At 38.3% G+C, this 16,198-nt stretch overlaps 1 protein-coding gene across 1 annotated transcript in view; it reads right to left on the bottom strand.

Annotated features, from left to right (window-relative positions):
• The window catches only part of LOC124291696 (voltage-dependent calcium channel gamma-5 subunit-like), a 57,922-nt gene extending 42,075 nt beyond the window's left edge, over window positions 1-15,847 (bottom strand). Inside the window, exon 1 of the mRNA XM_046728749.1 lies at window positions 15,480-15,847. The gene's annotated coding sequence lies outside the window, so the exon portion shown is untranslated. The remainder of the gene's footprint in view (window positions 1-15,479) is intronic.
• Window positions 15,848-16,198: the final 351 nt, after the last annotated feature.

Here is a 16,198-nt window from a genome sequence, read left to right as displayed (position 1 = left end):
ATGGTAATGCCTATATCATAGCCTTGCATTACCGTTTTGTGACTTCGTCTTCAAATTGGCATCATTTCGCCTCAGCTGTTTGATCGTTTTCTTTTATGTATTTTTTAGGTTAAGCTTTGAGATTCTTCTTAAGTTTGCTTTCCTTTCATCCTCAGTCCTGACTTCAGTTTCACAATATCAAAACCTGTTCAGAAGAGTTTGCACAGCCTTCAGATTGACGTTGTTTCTTTATCATTCAACCCGGATTTGTTTCAGATTTCTCGTTGTAAGACAGCAAAGTGGTGTTGAATCCAATTGACTTGTTAAATATGCGGGTCTGCATTACATTCTCTGTCTGACCCAAGAATTATTGTATTAGTTGTGTCCTCTATTCATTTGTCTTTTGGTTAGACTACAGATTGCCAAGTCAAGTCGGCCCGCCACATATCACTTAACTTGCAGTATTATCGTGCCTTGGGATGTAGCGTTACAATCAATACATTATGCTCATAATACATAGCGGGACTTTGGACCTTTTCACATACAGTGTCATAACATCAATTTTCAAGGCAATAACTCTGTCTTTATTTCATGAACTTGAATCAGGAATGTAATAAAGTTCAGTTATGAAACGAAGATTTCATTTAATTTGCTTCTCCTCGGTGATCACATTCATTGGAAAATATTCTTTTCATTCTGGAATACATGATAGGGTGTTAAACAAGTGTAGTTTACACATCAAGGCTATGTGAATCTTGGTGAATAAGTGGTACACACACACGCACGCACGCACGCACGCACACACACATATGCACACACGCACACACTCACAGATCAGTAAGTGCAGCTAGGAATACTCTTCGGAAAGGACCATCTACGTATTGTCGCCATGCTGATTGTAACGGAGACTGTGATGTTCGCTGTTCCGTATTGATACGTCACAAATCGTTGCGAACAATAATAGAGTACCAGTGTGTACATCGATAATGCTGACGGCTACCATTATAACCATGGATGTATTTTACAGCAGTATATAAATGTAAGCAATACTCTAAGTCAGTGCTGGACAACGTGAGCGTAAGGTTAAATATCGACGTTAGCAACTGTATTTACAAACACTGGCCTACTCACAGGGTAAAAAGTGATGCAACTTAACTCATCAATTGCTACATCTGTTAGCTAAAAAGAACAGAGTAGGGCATGCGTCTCATATTTTGCTATGCATGTAGGTTTCGGAAGGCTTCATGAGGATATGGCGGTACAACGATCAAAATACATGCTTCCTGATGAACAACGAGTAATCACATACCATGGAAAAACATTAGGCGTAACTACCTACTCTTGAGGTTACTTAATGTAAAGGGCGTAATGTTCCTTTTGACTAAACATACACAGACCAATCGCTTGCTGTATATTCCCTCGTTATAGGATCTCTATCAATTATTAACAATGAGTCCATGGGTTCTTTCCCTCAAGAACAAGCGTATTTACTTAAATCAAATTAAGTTAAAGGCTTAGTGGGAGGTTTTGTATAGACGTGAAATAGACCTATGATCAGGAGAGGAGATCGTTTTCCATTATAGTATGACCATACATGCAATAGAAACATAATTATGTATATCTTGTTTATCTATATGTATATCTAGAATTCTATTGTGACACCCACGGTAGGGATAATGCAGCAGAGATGTGGCGATGATGAATGGATGCAATAATAAGTAAATATTACGTCTCTTGTGGTTTATGTTTTTTTGTTCTTGCACATGAACACACGCGGTAAGAAGAACGCTGAATTTACGGTAGCAGATATTAACATACTTCTTAAGTAACTCATTGTAACATACCGTTATGTTAGACGCGAACAAATGATACTTATTATAAATGAATATTCACCTAAAGAACACCCTTGTCCCACCACTATTCTAATGATACTAATGACACACATATTTGCTTGTCTCATACACCATAGATTTCTTTCTGTACATGATACAGTTTAAGATAAGGACAATTGAATATAGACGATTGCTCGTAACATTTATTTGAAACAAAATGTTAAGGCCTAGACAAATTGTAGAAGACAAACGCCCAAGTTCTAGACTGCCAATAACAGCTATCTCTTCCAAGCACTACTCATAACATTTGTTACGTTTTACAGTGCCCCTGTAAATGTCAGCTGGACCTGCGATTGCTCTCCTGGGCATTGTGGACACAGAGTCGTTCTTTAATTGGCAGCTCGATTATTGCTGGATTTTTCTTTATCATTCTAACCTTTGGCTCTGTGTTTGAGAAAAATAAACCTGCAAGCTACGACACAAATCATATCCTGTAGCACATCACGAGAAAGTGGTGTAATGCCAAGAAGTCTTGGTGTCGTTTTTTTAAGGTATACAGAAAATGCGTTGTATTTGGCTCATATATGTTTTCATGAGTCAAAAGGCACAAGTGTTCTACATAGTTTCTGCCACATTATATGCTAGTGTCTGTGTTCTTTGAAGAAATAGAAAATTAATAAAGAATTGACTTTCACTTTGCCTTCATTGGTGTACGAAAGTTCATGAAGTGAAGACCACACTTCGGAATTTGAGACCTCACTCTATGAGGTTTCATATTTATATGAACTCTTGCAGGACTTTCCTTTGTATTTTATATTATTAAGTATTTTATAGCTCCGAGACTCCACACACAATTTCACTCAATACGTGTGAATTCACACTCCAAGCCATACAACGATAAGTGGTACTGTGGAATAGGATAATATTTCTTTAAACAGTGACTTGATCGTATGTTTGTCTAACTATGCTCTTATGACAATGTGTCATAGTGATATTGAATTAAATCTATGAATTGCTGTGGACAGTTACTATTTAGACATGAATCGTATCGATACGCCGACATCGATACGCCGACAGTTTGGATGTGCATTTCTTCGTTTTGTATACTAAAATCACAGCGAAGATATCATTGGACTAACATGCAGTCAGACGCCTTGATTTTCCAAACGGGAAACGATATCAAGATTAAAGTGTCTGAAAGATAGAAACCGCTTCTGTGCGTAGGGATTTCCACAGTAATGCGGAAGTATTCCGTCAGTGTCATGGTTCCATGTTTCCATGTTAATGGGAATCACATATGTTGTTTTAACTTCACAATTTATTCAGTCGTGTGGCAAACTTTATAAGACAAGAAGATTCGCAGGCCAATCACATTGCAAAATTGAATCATGAACAGCATTTGTTCCTGATTAAATCTCATCAATAAACTTTCAAACCTTGAAACAATCATACGATTCTTCGAAGTATTCTCAAGTGTGACTGCTTTCTGTTCACATCATTGAGGATATTCCCTGATATTGTTCCTGATTTAATATGGATACTGGATAGGTATGCGACGGTAGCTGTGAGACATCGTAATGTGCTTGGATCCCAATGGATGGGGCATGGCACTGTTTCATCACTGATGCTGTAAAGGCCATCATGATATAATGACCTTTAACTGTATCTTCCAAGGGTGACATCAGAAATGAGGTCATAAACCAGTTTATGTGTTATGGTTTTTTTTCTGAAAACACAGTAAGATAATTATGGTAATGCATGATTCCTTTTAGCAGATTTGTTGTGCGAGTGTTTCAGATCTCCGGCTGAGGTGAGGTTTCTTTGGGATAATGGACGAAGTGACATTTATAACAGTTTGAGCCTAGAGAGACGCGATGTGTAGCCTAAACTGATTGCCATATAAGAGAACAGGGATATAGTGTCGAAGTAATGCTTTCAAGGATTGTAACTTCCACGGAGAATTGTAACCTCAAATGTTACTCTCTCTCTCTCTCTCTCTCTCTCTCTCTCTCTCTCTCTCTCTCTCCCCCTCTCTCTCTCTCTGTGTGCGTGTGTGTGTGTGTGAGTGTGTGCGCGCGTTTTGGAACATTACGTTTAGAATGTACAATGGGTGTTCAGTAGAGATTTCTTAGGATTTGAAAAGTGTTTGGTTTCTTGAAAAAAACAGAACTATGAAACTGGTAATACCCACCACTGAAAGAATAATAAATCTTGAGACATGTCTTTACGTTGGAAAGAGTATGAGCCGGTTATGTTTGATAAACAAGTAAGACGGTCATTTTGTTACAGAATGGGACAGCTGTTATTCATGTAATGACTGACTGAGTTTGGTTTTAGGCAGCTTTTAGCAATATTCCAGCAACACCACGGCGGGGGACACCAGAAATAGGCTTCACACATTGTACCCATGTGGGGATTCGTACCCGGGTCTTCGGCGTAACGAGCTAACGCTCTCACCCCTAGGCTACCCCACCGCCCCTATATTCGTGACTTTAGGCTTATCGTTATGATGCACTAGGAATCACTATTGATGTACAGTGTGTCATCTGTACTTGGTTTACACGCATATCCAAGCATCAACTCTGGAGTCTCTAAGACATGAATTTCTCGATTTTGTTCCGATCAATGCTATTGTAAAGGACGCATTAGACGTGGACGAAGCGTACTTATTCTTTACGGTTCAGATTTGATATAGCGCATTGTGTCGCAAACTGTATATTTCTTAAAGCTTATTGAAATCAGCATTGCATAGTATCATAATCATGCAACACTTGATTCATTGTACAGTTCTCCCGTCTTCACCGGCCGCTAGTATGTTCGTGATGCTAGTACTAAGGAAAATGTAGAGAGAGGAAGATAGAGAGGACGATTTGAGAGTGAAGATAAACAAATAATAGTGCTTGCACAATCTGGAGCAAAGACGTAGAATTTACCACTAACCATGATAGAGTTCCGGTTCATTACTTGAACTACTTCATGGGTAACAGTACAAAACTGGCACAGACATGGGAATCAAAGGAAATAACAAAACTACATTTAACATAGAAACTGGCTTCCATTGGAGGCTTCCATATCGCTTGCTTGGGTCAAACGTACCCTCCAGGATATCCACGCAACAAATTTATCGACTCGTATAGTTGATATCAAGAGACTCGGATGAGAATCGCTACTTATCACAATCACTTAACGACTACAGGCAAAATTCCCATGCGATCGGGATTATTACTTGCTGTGACTGACAGTGACGGTGACTTTAGCCAATACTCTTCAGATACAAAAGCTACCATGTTTCAGGATAGTTGTAACAAGAACTGGCAACGAATGACATAGGATTTCATGATAATAAATATAAGTGACAACATTCTTTCCCAGCAGATTCGCTTGTATGAATCTTACTGCACCTTGAGCATGTGTCTATGAACCACAATCAAATAGTGATGATACTGCTGTAATGTTACTCGACATACAGGCAAAGTTGATGCCATTCCTCTTGTCACACGATCTTGGGAATAGGGTTTTGTCTCTCTAAATCTCAATGCACAGATAGTATAATTGTAAGATGTAAGTGTTCTCGCCTTCAATAGCATTGCCATTGCTATATGATGTGGAGCGATTTGTTAACCCTAAACAATTATGTGCCATGTAGAGGTAACCGACACTGTCAATTACGTAACCATGTGTGACAAACGTATGAATGCTGACCTTGACCTTTGACGTATCTTGAGTAAAACACTTTCATAGCAGGAGCTTTCTTGGAGAAGTTGTATTATAGGCTTAGTGACAAAGATATAGAAACTGTTCCTGAATATATATATCTATCTATCTATCTATCTATCTATATATATATACACACACACACACACACATACACACGCACACACACACACACATATATATATATATATCCCTCTCCTGATATATGGACCTTTCTTGTGGTAGTTAAGAAATGAATTCTAAAATCACATTTACAAGAAGTCGTGGGAACGATGCTCTCTTGTGACAACATCCTTAAGTAAGTTAGTATAATAAAGAGAGATCTGCCAGATGGGAGGCCAGATCCCGTCACAACCTTAAATCATTCTCTTTTTAACGTGCTGCTAATACTGATATGGACGTCAGAACATTTCCAAGGGAGACTATAAAACTTGCACATGCAAAAGCCTGAAATATAACAATATCACCGTGAAAGATCATTGATTGACGGGTTCTGGGACGGTGTGTACTTAGTAAATCGCACTTAAATCACAACAATGCGGCTGGTTGTGTTGACAAACAGCTGACTATGACAGTGTGATAAAATGACAATCGTGTGTTGGTGTGCATGCGTGTTTGTGTGTATGTGTCTGTACGTTAGCTCACGCACAGACTGGTTGTTATCTGAGACACAGTTAAGTCCACTTTGGCAAAGTCGATGTTTCAGTCGCTTTCAATTGAATTGTTTTCCTGGACTTCAATGTTTTTACCAAGTTTGCTTTTTCCAGTGATCAATGTTTTTTGGGGAGGACTTCGGTATCGTGCCAGGAGATATGGTCTGGATGGCTGATTATGCGTTCCTAAAGGCTCAACTCAGGCCTGGTGGTCTTTGGAGTCTGGTTTCGTTTGGGGAAAGTTCTAAAATATATGTTTCCAAAGTTACACGATCACATACACACATTCGCTAACCAAGGAGTTAACGTCCACATAAATATGTATACAGCAATATAACTTGCATTGTGTTCATTATTATTGTCTAAATTAAGAATATATGTACAGATATATCATAATGCATGTAATCAATTCTGTAGTATATATCCAAGGAGAAGTATATCACATCTAATTACCCTATATTTCATGTCTCGTCGGATAATGAATGTACGAACAGTAGTCAAGTGTATATGTAACGCTGTCTGAACCAGTTGTATATGCATGCTTGGCTGGAGCCATAAGCAGTAGGAGGTACACTGAGATGGTGAATTGTTCTGTTCATCATTCATTCATTTAATAAAGGAAACAGACAAAGTAGCATGGCGAATAAACAAAGATATCAATTATACTAGCGGCGGTTTGATTGTATCATTTTATAATTCATGGTACAGACCCTTCCAGACACATTGACAAGAGACAAGCTGACATGGTAATGTAACATCATTCTTAACTATGCTCAGAAATAAATTAATTTTTCTGTGGATTATAGCAATGTAAATTTTATGAATGCATGAGTCACTGTTGACCAGTGATGACCATTCTAATATGCTTCTATCGCATTTTCCATTGACGATGAATGGGATGCCTTATTGCTTCCTTATATGGGGTGTAAGGATAGTGTTTCTGATATATGTGCTACACATTTACTGTTATTTCAGAATGACGTAATGAATTTGTTGTATTTCACACTCATTTTATATGCTTTTGACCTGTTGGAACCGGCAAACCTACCGTAAATGCTCTTACTTAGTCCTTGTATGTTGTCTTCTTTACGGTTAACTATTCACGGACCGCCTCCGTGGTGTAGTGGTTAGAGCGTCCGCCCGGAGAGCGGAAGGTCGCGAGTTCGATCCCCGACCGCGTCATATCAAAAGACGTTAAAATATGGTACTTGTTGGTCCCTGCCTGGCGCTCGGCATTAATGGGTACAACAAGGACTGGTCGGTTCGGAGTCAGTATAATGTGTCTGAGTGGGGTATTCATGCTTCACTGCGGCATGGTATCTCAGTGAGCTAGCACTATAAAACCAGCTTAAGTCTGGGCTAGTACAAGCAGCCGCACATACACATACACACGCATGCACGTCGTCATATGAGCGAAATATTCTCAAGCACGACGTTAAACCCGATTTCATCTCACCTAACTATTCATGTTTTTTGTACTTTTTCATATTATCTCTTGACAGTGGGGTAAGTATGTTAATAAGGATTTTATGCACATATAGTTTGAATGTATATAACATAATTTTGGCGTGACAGATATGCATGATCTGTGTGGATGTCAGTCTGTTTATCATTTTCAAACAGAATGGAGCAGTAGGATTTACAATGTTCAGATTCGTATTAAATCGTGTGAACAGATTGATGAGTTCCTCTGGTTGCAAACTGAAGTGATGTTTCACTTGGTTATGCATTCGTCTACTCAATACAAAACAAAACCGTGAAGATCTGGGTTAGAATAATTGGTCTTCATCAAAACCATGCTTGTCGTAAGAGGCGATTAACGGGATCGAGTGATCACACCCGCTGTCATCGTGCGCATGATTTCAGTAACTGGATTGTCTGGTCAAAAATCAAATTGTAAACCATCGTCATACAGCTGAAACATTGCTGAGTGCGGCAACAAAAAAACATAACACAACACTACTTCTCTACTACATGTAGATGGTGATAACGATTTGTTTTTATAGGTTTAGGTTTAGAACAGTCTATTCAAGGTCCCTTAATGCATTTTCTTTGCATTGGATTTACAATTTCTTAGCCTATAAATATTAATTTCATTGTTGTAACGTTGTCCAGGTCGGTGGCAGTTCCACTTAAAAGTAACGAAAGGTTATAAATTCGGTATATAATTTGATATTCAGACTGGCGCAAAAGTAAAGAGGTTAGGGACAACATCGTGTTTTCGATTGGTCTATCAGAGGATTATGACAAACCGTTCGATAGTTTAACACTTATTATAACTGACTTAATCATAAAAAATCAAGCATGCACTGGTCCCGCACGAAACGTGTTAAAACAAAGAAGTTATCATAGGAAAGGAAGTGTTTCGGCCCCAAGAGATGACGTATACATATGCATGAACATAATAAAATGTGGATGCAAACACATAAGTATGTTGCTCTGAATGCGTAAACATTTCAGGGTTTGGGAAAAAAAGATATGTCGCACCGGAGAGTCATGTGGTAGGCTTAATATATGATAAGATGTATGTTCCAATAATTTCCTTGAAAACTCACCACCTACCTTAAATAGAATTCCATGGGTTATTTGTATAATCCATTTGCAACTTCACACTTGGGAGACATGCGCAGCATACTGTTATGCTAGCTTAAATACATGTGAATGTGGAAGCTGTTAGGAATATTAAATTGTCAAATCTGGTTTTCAATTACACATAACAATGCTAGCAAACACATTACGGAAATGGTTTATCGATTGTTGTACCTTCCAGAGGTGCATGCACAGCTGGTACTGAAAGACCCCTCTTAACTGATTAATGAGAATATAATATGTTAAAAGTGAACTATTTCTGTTTACGCTTATATTGCTGATCTAAGCATTTTGTGCAACTAAAGCAACACGATGTCATTGTCATATTACATCGTTGTACCATGACATTTGTTTTACGTCGAAGCACTCTGTTACCTGAGGAACGTGAAATTAGTAAATGCACTTTGAAATGTACATTAAATGATCATATGACACTTCCTCATGTACACGGATATCAGTCGATATTACGGTTGATAATGCACATGCAATTCGATACAATAACTTGCTTTGAGCCCATTTCAAACAGAACCTTGGTGTCATAATTGAACAATTCATAATTGAATGGAGATCAAATACCCTTGGCTTGGTAATCAAAGATGATGCATTGCTAGCGACAGCGGTCAGCAGCAGTCCAGATGTGTTTTATCGGTTTCTACAGAGAGTTGGACTTAGACACAAATTGCATATTTTGATATTGTTACTTTGATCATACACAAATCTACGTCACCTGCTACGCCAAATTTCACAACACAGAGCTTCCTTTTATGAGCTGCTTTACGTCACGTGTTACTCAAATTTCACCAACATAATAACGCCGGTGTATTGTCGTAATGATTGTTAACTATCAATCAGAGAGCAATCTATGGTCCTACTCATGTCGGAGGTGTAGAAAGACTGACTGACTGAGTTTGGTTTTATGCTGCTTTTAGCAATATTCCAGCAACATCCCGGCGGGGGACACCAGAAATGGTGTAGAAAGACACTGAACTCAGTTAAATATACACAATGAACACCGTAAAAATGCACACTTAACACAAGTAAAGAAACTCCCTAGACATAGTTAAAGAAACACTGGACACAGGTAAAGGAACTCAAAACTCCCTGGACACAAGTAAAGAAACACTGGACACAGGTAAAGGAACTCGAAACTCCCTGGACACAAGTAAAGAAACACTGGACACAGGTAAAGGACCTCGAAACTCCCTGGACACAAGTAAAGAAACACTGGACACAGGTAAAGGACCTCGAAACTCCCTGGACACAAGTAAAGAAACACTGGACACAGGTAAAGGAACTCGAAACTCCCTGGACACAAGTAAAGAAACACTGGACACAGGTAAAGGAACTCGAAACTCCCTGGACACAAGTAAAGAAACACTGGACACAGGTAAAGGACCTCAAACTCCCTAGACACAAATAAAGAAACACTGGACACAGGTAAAGAAACTCGAAACTCCCTGGACACAAGTAAAAAACACTGGACACAGGTAAAGAAACACACTGAACACAGGTAAAGACACTCTCTGGACACAGGTAACGGAACCCACTGGACACAGATAAAGACACACAACGATACACGTCAACGGGGTACAATTCCAGAGATCCCGACCTCTCATCTCTGAATAACTTTCTGGTATTTTCCCAATAACCATGTATTCTCTTAATAGCCTTGTGCTGTTTATTGCATGACATTTAGTTTTTCACTCTGTGACCTAATGCTCTTCTCCCAGTAACCATGTATGCTCTCCATGACCTTGTGCTGCATGACCTTGAGTTGTTCTCGCCATGACATTGTGTTCTCTCCCTGGACTCATTTTCTCTCCTTGTGGTATACGTGTTCTCTCAATCACCACGCTGTACTGTCAGTGAACCCGTGTTACCCTCAATATCGTGCGATGTGCGATCGTATTACGCAACAGGATTACATAATCACTTGAAGCATTCAAGAAAGGAACGTTTAATTAAATTCAATATCATTCCTATTATGCAATGTTATCGTTAAAACAGATTTTGTTCACAACGCAGAGCTTCCTTTTATGAGCTGCTTTAATGATTACACTGGTTGGAATGTATGGGCATAATGGCCACATAAATCTGCATTTGGACACAGCATTGCCACTCTATCACATGTGTCAAGTCGCATATCCCAGTCATATTTCATTTCAGCTTCTCTGCTATGAAATATAATTACACCAGGCAAAGCGTTTTGATCGCTTTGTGTGAAAAGATATGGTAGTTCAAGCACAAATTCCAGAATCATGGGGTATAGCCATTTTCAATCATTTGCCATATGAAGGCTTTTTGATTTTCCAATAAAAGTTACAAAATCCCAAATAAAACATCCAATAAAAGCACACACGGTTGTACGATTCTGACTATATCATGATCAAGTGTTAATTAATCACTATTAAAAAGTGATGACACGAGATGTTCGCGAATAGGTGAGCGTATGCTACCCAATCAGTGACTCCTGTCATATACACATGGAAACGCTTGTCGACGGTCCTCCTGAAAACACACGGTAACGTACGGTACAACTCAAGAGGAACACTTTTTCATGGATAGACAACTTCTTTTTGCATTAGATGCGACGTTCTAAATGACATGTAAAGAGGGTACAACTCAACAGAGAATTGAATGAGGTATATATTTATTCACTGTTGCGTCAAATTTTGAAAGGTCTTCCACATGTCGACCATAATACTATTTATTAAAGCTTTAACGATCACAACTGTTGACATGTGTCCTTTAGATGTTTGTAGTCTCTGAGATGGAGGCATTTAAACCATATTAATCACCTCCACGGACAATGACACAAGTGCTTGCTAGAATTATAACTAATTAATTATTTTTATGCGGGTGCTCTTAAACTACAAATACATGATCCACGGCTGTTATGAGCACGCGGATGAAACCATGCAGAGGTCAATGATCGTGGGAAGTCGTATAATCCTTAACTTAACTCCTCGTAATTGAGTTGAAACCTGGTTTAGACAATTAACATTTACCCCAATTACATTTAAACTATAATTGGTCATGTTGTAGTAAAACAACACGAGGCTAACGTAATGTCATATAAACAACACTCCAATGTCAAAGAGAGAACAGAACAAGGTTATAGAGAGGTCATTGTGGGGGATAGTCAACACGGTCATTGTCAACACTATAACAAAGAGAGATCAAAAAGCGGAGGGGAACGGAATATCACCGAGTCTTTGAAAGTGAATACAGAACCAGGATAATGAGAAAACAGGAACGGATAACAGACAGGACAGCTCTGTGTCCAGCTAACATGTCAAGGTCATAGAGAGGAGAGTTCAAGTTCACACAGAGAACAACATTAGCTGCAACTAAATACTTGTATCCATGTTTCAAACCTTTACGTAAAATTCCTCTCATTTAAAAACACACACCATTCATTGAATAATACATTATAAACATGTTTCAAATGAACTATATTCCAATTCTTAGAGTTTCCAATCAAAGGTTTTTATCGCTTTGTTCCAAGCCTGCTTTGAGAAAATTAATTTGCAACTTAAAATGAAGGACTTAAAAATTCTGACGGAAACATGTAAAATGAATTAGGTGAGATCTCGCTAAGCTTTCGATTTCACTGCAATGTTGTTTTATTACATTTTTTATTTGATGTTCAGTCGGCGGGAGACTGAATTTCATTACATTATCAACGTAGTCAGAATGTCAGTGTCTCTCGGATCAACATTAACAGGCAGTCCTTGCTGCATACTGAGTTCATCTTATTGTTGAAGATTTGCTGTGGATGAATTAAGTGATCCTATTTCGGTTCCAGTATTGGAAACTACCAATATGTGTCAAAGTTTGTCTGGTAATGAAGCGAAGTTATGCTTTTGATGTGCTTTCAGAACGAGATGACGTTCCTGCCACAGATGACGTAGGTTACAAAAGCGTGATTAATGGACGCTGAAGCAGTTCCTCCGAAAGATGACGTGTGTTGAATAATCAAGTAATAATAGTTTAAAAAAGCAAACTTTTCTTTCAAAGATAAAATATGCAACGGACAATGGATCACAATGTTTACCTCCATATGCATATACATTTTTCATCATATAACGTTTTCCTCAAACAAGATATATCGATCTATCTTACAGATAAACAATTGTTGTGACCCATTCTCATAATTACGTATATTACTATTATTTGAGTTTGATGTTTTTGTATGATTTTGCATGTTTCGTTTTGTATTGGGTTCATGATTTCGGAGACTTAGTTCCAACTAAAACGTTTAAACACGTTACCCAACATGTCCTGCTTATAGTGACCTATATACGGTATGCCAAACAAGCATTAAGAAGTCATAAACTAAAGGCTATTTGATAACTAAATTACAACCCACTTGCCCCAACTCTGCATTTCCATTTCAATCGGCCCACAACAGCAGAGAGCAGATTCGCATTACCATTAAACCAACATGTTATCATCAATGATCCCGACTCAGTCCTACTGACAGCGATCAGCAAACAATTTGCATCGATTGGTTTTAGTTATCTGACTGCGTTCAACCGTCAGTTTGGCACCCATTGACACAAACACTGGCAGAAATGGTAATTGTTCCTATTTTTGCATTATAACGTCAATATGATGTGATCTATTGCGACGTAGTGCAATTTATATCAGTTTCTAACAAGACTGTGTACGATTTTGTGTCTTCCTGCAATGAAACATTGTATAGGAAAGTGTTTCTTATATTGATAGTCAAAGCGCAAAGTGTTGCATCGATTGAACAGTCAATGTCTTAATATTTTCAACACCAGTGTAAACAAATGAGATAAAACAATTTTGTATTCATAAAAAAACTATCAGTATTCTGCTAAAAAGAGAGTCGATTTTCCGATTCCGACTACATCATGAGCATGCGGTTATAAATCACAATCAAATAGACATGATACCAGGTGTTTTCAAATGTCCCGATGGACTATTTGATTTCCACATAATGGTTTTCGTTGTTTTACCCGAAAGTATTATATGCATATCGATTCAAACATACGAGCCACAAGCATATGGTTCACACACTTGACTCTAGCTCATATGTATCTCCATATTTCCATATATTTTTTGTTCTACTTGCTTGTTAACCGTTTATAGACCCCATCAAGATAAAATGGTTTCGTCAGGGCATATGGTTCTCAATGAACAGTAGAAAATGATATGTCACCTCCACACACAACGATTAATAGTTCTTATCTTAGACTATGGAGGAAACATACCTTGATGTCTGGAAGAGACACGCTAAGGTCTTGCATAAATCTCAAGTCAAACGTTGACACTTGCGTAAGGAATTACATGTATTATGCTGAGTTAATCACAGCAAAGGCGTCAGTTCAATGTGCATTGTTTCTATTAAGAAATGCATAATTCGTTTTAATTCAACACATGACATTTCCCACAGCCTCTTGATTAGATGTGTTTTACGCAAACATGTTTCAGACTAAAATTAACTGAGGATTTAGAAGAAATGGATCTAACAATATGATTGTAACGAACTTCGGTACGTTTGAGATTGGATGGATGTTTATTTCAAATAATATGAACGTCACCTTTCTTTATCGTCATCTTTTCAGTTGGTCGAAGTCTTGCCTCTTTGAATCTTAACCATTGCATAATTGCTTTAAAACGACAACTGACTTTAATTCCTTTGATATAAGCGTATTCCAGATGTTACCATATGCAGATGATGGAACAGTTACTGCAGTAATATTACTGGAAGCTCATTGAACCACTCAATTCCTCATAACTACCGTTATTTCGTGAATAACGGTAACAACACCGTTCATATTTGATAAACATGTCTAATGCTTGGCGTATGAAAGCATCAACGTTAATTTAGCTGACGCATTTTTCGATTTTAAAGTTTCCTGAAAGTATCGATCCTTTTCATTGCTGTATTCATTTGGTGAATTTTCTGACATCTTAAGAGTTGAACAGAGAGTTAGAAGACAGGATCGAGTCAGACGTGTCCCTTACACTAACATTCATTCAAAGAAAAGGCAATTCTTTCCGCATGAATATAATCATGTTCTGAGATCTAAACAGACATTACAGGCATTTTATGATCCTATTTTGGCTTGTTTACCATGAGAAACAGAATAATTCTTTTACATGTGCAGTACACTATTTCGCGAACACTTAAATATCTTCAGTGAAAGCACGCCAGTAAATGATTCAAACATATCACTGAACTATTTGGTTTTAAGAAAGACTTGGGTTACTAGCAGCTCAGTTTGTTAAACATGTTGCCTCTTCCCTTCTGAGACGATACTTTTCTTCAAAACGAAATACAGTTGCGGTATATGATTAATTATAAAGAGGAGTACACGTTGAGCTCTAACAGTGACATATACATTTACAGGTACATCATTAACTTCTGTGACTAGATGTTAACGCTTATTCAAGTATCACTGTCAAAGAGAAACATCGAGAACGACGAAATAACAGCAATACCAATATACAACTCTTCACACTCAACAAGACATTTAATAAATACAGTTCAGCAAACCCTACAATTTCTCGAGACAGAGTGCACATTCTTCACCTAACCGGGAACACTATTTCAAGATCACTGCATGCTCGACTATTCGTTTGAGGACAATAATAGCACAGCGTGCACTGGAGGACGACATGTCATCAATCAACACGAGTAACTCCGCTCTAGTGAGGCAACATAGACAGTACTCACCCCTCTGTAAACTCCCGAGCGGAAAGCAAGGAGGAGAGATGAAATATCCCCCTTTGGATTCAACTCAGTGTTGATGCGTGTCCCATTTCATCCCCAGCAACAGATCTGGTCTCTGCTAACGGCAAGCCCCGTTCAAGCACAAGCTTCAGCAGTTTGGCACCAAGTATGGATCAATCCCATGATTTGCTCATTTGTTTAGAGGCTTTTTCTTTCAATTAAGGGAGATTCCTCGCTGAACAGGCGTTAGAAGCAGATTATTAAATTAACCTTCCATTTGCTGTATGAGGAAACAGTGAGAATGGAAATTGTCTAAAATCTCGGTTCTACCCTTCCTCTTGGTTTCTTCCACGTCAGACCCTGGGGGTTTATAAAACTATTCTTAGCCACAAAACACCTAGGAAATCTGCAAGCGATCTCTATTTCTCGCTGTCTATGCCAGAGGTGTTCCAAAACAGAAAATATGCAAATTTCCTCCGAAGTGATGAAAGATACAGAACTTTGGGGTGTGTGTCTGCATACAAAGAGATGTTCATCTCCTACTCGTGTGTCTGCAGCTACGATTTATCGCTTAATTTGTTCAGCTTAACCACATTTCGACAACGTATATGGCACCGTTCCAAGTATACGGACGTATCTTAATGGTACTGGCTGTGAGATATACAATTATCGGCCGTTGTGATCTACAACATCAGAAACAGACAGTCATAAAGTTATTCGTA

The sequence above is a fragment of the Haliotis rubra genome, unplaced genomic scaffold (assembly GCF_003918875.1).
Source record: "Haliotis rubra isolate DU_JTF1 unplaced genomic scaffold, ASM391887v1 Scf5, whole genome shotgun sequence".
In the NCBI taxonomy this organism is placed as follows: Eukaryota; Metazoa; Mollusca; class Gastropoda; order Lepetellida; family Haliotidae; genus Haliotis; species Haliotis rubra.
This window is presented reverse-complemented; position numbering and strand designations above follow the sequence as displayed.